The sequence below is a fragment of the Moschus berezovskii genome, chromosome 4 (assembly GCF_049115385.1).
Source record: "Moschus berezovskii isolate FMDL1 chromosome 4, NW_MosBer_1.0, whole genome shotgun sequence".
NCBI classification, from domain to species: Eukaryota; Metazoa; Chordata; class Mammalia; order Artiodactyla; family Moschidae; genus Moschus; species Moschus berezovskii.
In genome coordinates, this window is record NC_142463.1 from 65658346 (window position 1) to 65664345 (window position 6000).

Here is a 6000-nt window from a genome sequence, read left to right on the forward strand (position 1 = left end):
ATGTTTAGCAGTATCCCTGGCTGCCACCAACTCATGCCAATAGCAATCCCACTTCCCAGTTGTGACAACTTGAAGTGTCTCCAGATATTGCCAAATGTCTACAAGGGGGCAAAATCATTTCTGACTGAGAACCACCAGTCTAAAAACTAAATATTAATTTATTAGCAGATGCAAGTGGACTGTGGAAGCTTCCTTCAACCGTTTAAGCTCTGCGGAATTCCAGGTTTTGAACCTCAACTTTGACAATGATCTTGAGCAATCACTTAACTTTCATGATTTGCATTTCGTCAGTTTTAAAACGGAGGCAATGATACCTTGTATACAGTTGTTAACAGGATTAAATGGTTTGTTACCTGGAAAGAACCTAGCCCAGGGTCTGGCACAGGTTGAGAGGTTCAGTGTTCATTATTTTTCCCTCTGATTTTAAAATAGAAATTTGAGTGAAAACAAGATTGTGGCTATTTCTGACATAAACTCAGCAGGAGGGAAGGACAATCATACGGGGTGGGGGATGGTGGGGAGGGTTGTCCTGGCTAACTTTTCAGAAGCAGAAGGGAATTTATAGCTGTCATGAATCATAAAAGCACAAAAGAGCTGTCAAAGGCACATGAACTCATCGATGTAAATTTTGAAATAGAAACTGTGGTCCTATCTGCCTCAGATACTCAAAATATATCTTAAATCTGTTCCTTCTCAGCTAACCTCTCCTATCACTGTTGTTCAAGCCACCATCAACCCTTGCGTGATTACTGCAAGAACCTTTTATCTGGTGACCTCTTTTTTTTTTACCTAAAACCTCTGTAGTTTATACTTTCTAAAATGTAAATCAGCTCATATCTCTTTTCTGCTCAAAACCCTCTAATAATAACATCCCTTCCCAGTCCAGGTAAGAGCCCAAGTCTGAGAGCTGTCCCAGTCAGCTCCAGTCTGCCCCAATCTAAACTCTAATCTCATCTCCTACTACAGCCAGGCCACCTGGCCTCATCCTGCCTCTTCTAAACCAGACCCACCACACATCTCCTCAGGGCATTTACAGTTGCTTCTCCCTGGGACTCCCTTTCCCTCAGGCTCCTGACTCCTTTGCTTCCTATAGGTCTCTGTGCAAATATCATCATTGAGACCTACTGTGACTCACCTGCTTGAAACTGTGATTCATCACCAGACCCATTCCACCTGGGCCTGACGGCTCCCTGTCATTCTTCAGTTCAGTTCAGTTCATTTGCTCAGTCGTGTCCGACTCTTTGCGACCCCATGAACTGCAGCACGCCAGGCTTCCCTGTCCATCACCAAATGTGGTGATGCCATCCAACCATCTTATCCTCTGTTGTCCCCTTCTCCTCCTGCCTTCAATCTTTTCCAGCTTCAGGGTCTTTTCCAATGAGTCAGTTCTTCGCATGAGGTGGCCAAAGTATTGGAACTTCAGTTTCAGCATCAGTTCTTCCAATGAATACTCAGGACTGATCTCCTTTAGGATGGACTGGTTGGATCTCCTTGCAGTCCAAGGGACTCTCAAGAGTCTTCTCCAACACCACAATTCAAAAGCATCAGTTCTTTGGCACTCCGCTTTCTTTATAGTCCAACTCTCACATCCATACAGGACTACTGGAAAAACCATAGCTTTGACTAGTCGGACCTTTGTTGGTAAAGTAATGTCTGCTTTTTAATATGCTGTCTATGTTGGTCGTAGCTTTTCTTCCAAGGAGCAAGCATCTTTTAATTTCATGGCTGCAGTCCCATCTGGAGTGATTCTTCCTCAGAGCAGGTATTAATACTACCATCTAGCGTATAATAATCTATAGATACCACAACAGCATTTACTTTGCTTTCTTTGATGCTCTCTGTGTCTAAAACACTGAATACTGCTTGCACATAGTAGGTGCTTGGTCAGTGTATTTTGAATGAACAAATGAATAGAAGACAGAACGATTTTCATACAGATACAATTAAAAACAAAGAAAACCAAGAGCGCGTTTGTACAAGTCAACTGATGTGGATCATTCAGTGTCCTGTCTCCACCAGGCTGACTCTCCTAGTGTCCTCCTGAACATTTGTTCACCGTGACTGTGACACTTGCAGCTAAAACCGTCCTATCCCTCCTTCCAAAATTGTCACGGACACTTGTCTTCCTAAGAGGTGAGAAGCATGGTGCTTCTGATACAGTGACAGGTAAGAACTCGATGTGAGGGTCTGTTTGCGACCACATGGACTGCAGCCCGCCGGGCTCCTCTGTCCATGGGATTTCCCAGGCAAGAATACTGGAGTGGGTTGCCATTTTCTCCTCCAGGGGATCTTCCCGACCCAGGGATTGAAACTGCGTCTCTTGCATTGGTCCGTAGATTCTTTCCCACTGAGTCACCTGCGAAGCCTGTGAATTTTAGGGACAAAGAGGTAAATATCCATCTCATTCTGGTTGTTCTACATAGAGTGACTCCCCAAGTGTGGGGCATGTAGAAAGTCGGTTGGATTATTGTGTCTTAAATTTGCTCAGATGACCTTCCACGTGCTGCTGAATTCTCTTCCTCAGGCTCAGTATGACATACCTGGTGGCCTGACACACTTTCTTTTTAATGCCATGTTTGGATGTACTTGTCTGATAGGTTCTCTCTTTTCCCTTGTACATGATTCTAGTATTCACCCTATGATCACCAAAATTTGACTGACATTTGTCACTTTTTTTTTTTTTTTTACTGTATAGTGTCTCTCCTCCAAGAGTATTACTTCTCTGCCACTCTAAAGATTCTTGGTGGGAAGGAACCTCCAGGGCTCACCCTCACTATGGAAGTTTGAGACCATTCCTTCCTCCCCTCAAGGAAACAGGCATATGACCTTAGAATACTCAGTAAATAGGAAGCTTCCTTTAGGGATTCTGAAGCTTATGTGGGTGGCCCAAGGCAGAACGGGTATAGTTGGAGGTCATTTGTCCAGGCAACACCATAGTAACCACCCTGTTTCTACTAGGGTATCACTGTTGAAATTCCTATTTCACAACTCTTTGGAGCACCTCTGGTTCTTGCTTTGTCCCCTGACTGGCTCTCAGGTCTGTTAATGCTAAAGACACCATGGTATCTTTCTACCTGCTCCCTTGTGCATGAGTGTTATTGGCTGTGTTGCTTTTAAGCCTATCTCCTAACTGATACACACCCTGAGAGTAGTGAGGACTGTCCAGTCTTTTGCCTCAGGCTCTGATAGGGAGAGAGATTAGACAGAAAGAACAAATAGAGTAACTCTTAGTAGAGGGAAAGAGGGGGCAACAAAATACCTTATTTTACCTTTTCTTACATCCTGCTTATTTGACTTTTATGCAGATTTGTTGTTCAGTCACCAAGTTGTGTCTGGCACTTTGCAGCCCATGGACTGCAACATGCCAGGCTTCCCTGTCTCTCACCATCTCCCAGAGTTTGCCCAAGTTCATGTTCATTGAATCGGTGATGCCATCCAGCCATCTTATCCTCTGTTTCCTTCTTCTCCTTCTGCCTTCAATCTTTCCCAGCACCAGGGTCTTTTCCAATGAGTTGGCTGTTTTCATCAGGTGGCCAAAGTATTGGAGCTTTAACTTCAGCATCAGTCCTTCCAATGAATATTCAGGGTCGATTTCCTTTAGGATTGACTGGTTTGATCTCCTTGCAGTCCAAGGTACTCTCAAGAGCCTTCTCCAGCACCACAGTTCAAAAGCATCAATTCTTGGGCACTCTGCCTTCTTTATGGTCCAGCTCACACACCGTACATGACTACTGGAAAGAATATAACCTTGACTAAATGGAGTTCATCATGAGAAATACTGGCCTGGATGAAGCACAAGCTGGAATCAAGATTGCAGGGAGAAATATCAACAACCTCACATATGCAGATGACACCACCCTAATGGCAGAAAGAGAAGAGGAACTAAAGAGCCTCTTGATGAGGGTAAAAGAGGAGAGTGAAAAAGCTGGCTTAAAACTGAACATTCAAAAAACAAAGATCATGGTGTCCAGTCCCATCACTTCATGGCAAATAGATGGGGAAAAAGTGGGAACAGTGACAGATTTTATTTTCTTGGGCTCCAAAACCACTGCAGAAGGTAACTGTAGCCATGAAATTAAAGGATTCTTGTTTCTTGGAAGAAAAGCTATGACAAACCTAGACATCACTTTAAATGCAGTTTTAAAGCACTTTAAAAATAGATTTAAAAGCAGAGACATCACTTTGCCAACAAAGGTCTGTACAGTCAAAGCTATGGTTTTTTCCAGTAGTCACATATGGATGTGAGAGCTGGACCATAAAGAAGGCTAAGTGCCCAAGAATTGATGCTTTTGAACTGTGGTGCTGGAGAAGACTCTTGAGAGTCCTTTGGACTGCAAGAAGATCAAACCAGTCAATCCTAAAGGAGATCAACCCTGAATATTCATTGGAAGGACTGATGCTGAAGCTGAAGCTCCAATAGTTTGGCCGCCTGATACAAAGAGCTGACTCACTGGAAAAGACCGTGGTGCTGGGAAAGATGGAGGGCAGGAGGAGAAGGGGGCAACAGAGGATGAGGTGGTGGGATGGCATCACCAACTCATTGGACATGAATTTGAGCAAATTCCGGGAGGTAGTGGAGGACAGAGAAGCCTGGTGTGCTGCAGTCCATGGGGTTGTAAAGAGTTGGACGTGACTTAGTGACTGAACAACATCAACACATCTTTTAAACTTATTTTCCATTGCTGCATAGCAAATTACTATAAATCTAATTGTTTAAAGCAGAAGGTATGAAGGTATGAAGTATGGGCATGGCATATCCAGGCTCTCTGCTCAGTCTTACCAGCCTGAAATCAAGGTGTCAGCCGGGATTGCCATCTCCTCTGAGGCTCAAGGAACTCTTTCAAGATCACTGGTGTTGCAGCATTCAGGTGTTTACAGCCCAAGGACTGAGGTCCCTGCCTCTCTGCTAGTTGACCAGGGACCCTTTTCAGGTCCTGGAGGCGTCCCTTAGGTCCCTACCATGTGCCCCCTCTATCACGTCTCTCATATGGCAATTTGCTCTCTCTGGACTAGTGGGAGAACATCTTTTTCAGCTTTGAATCTTTTTGACGTCTTCCGTCTCTGAACTTTAGACCTGCTTTTGAAAGGGCTCACCCTCACTCAAGGAGATGGGATTATACAGGCTGTGTATACCAGAGGCTGGGAATCTTGGGGACCATTTTTCAGTTCTGACTAGCACAGTGAGGATGCCACCTGGAGAAGTCTGTTACTCAGTCCAACATTATCATATGTATTCAAAGAAGATAAATCCATGGAGAGAGTTTTTGTTGTGTAGGCCATCCCTATGGCTTATGGGAGAGCATGGTATTTGGGGTACCAATGTGGGAAGGCCTATTAATACTTCCAGGATGATTGATAACAGTGTTAAGTAGATGCCTACTTTTTTGGTTGTTGTTAATGACACTTAATTTGTGCATTTTTGGTGTTTGTTTCTTTAAATGGCACAGCCTTTAGAAGGGACCATCTGATTAGAAGAATCACAACAGATCTGTTGCTCTAGTTAGAAAGAATGCAGTCTCCAGTCATGGGGGTACCAGCCAGTGTCATTCTGTCACCCCTACATCCTTCAGGAAAAGGGATCTTTCGCCCTCAACCATTTGGTAACATTGAAACAAAGTAATTATAATGCAACAGTGTCGTAGTATCCATGACACCTGCTTTAAAAATAAATCTCCTGGCTTTGTCTTTCCCTTTATTTTCAATAAATGCTCTAGTATTATTGACACTGCATTAATCTAGCAGCAGGAAACCATTATCCTATGACAACAGTCTCTCCCATTAACATTATCTTTTAATTTTAAGATTGTTTAGATGACTGCTAGAAGCTACTAAATTAAGATAAAATGAAGAAAGAATTATTTTCTTTAAGCCAAGTATTCAGTCAAGTTACCCACCCCCAATCTTGTCTGTTTTGGCAAGAGACACCATTATTTTTGTATCAGATTACTAAATACAATTTGGGTATAAGTTAAAATTTCTAGAAATCTAGACATGCTTTCA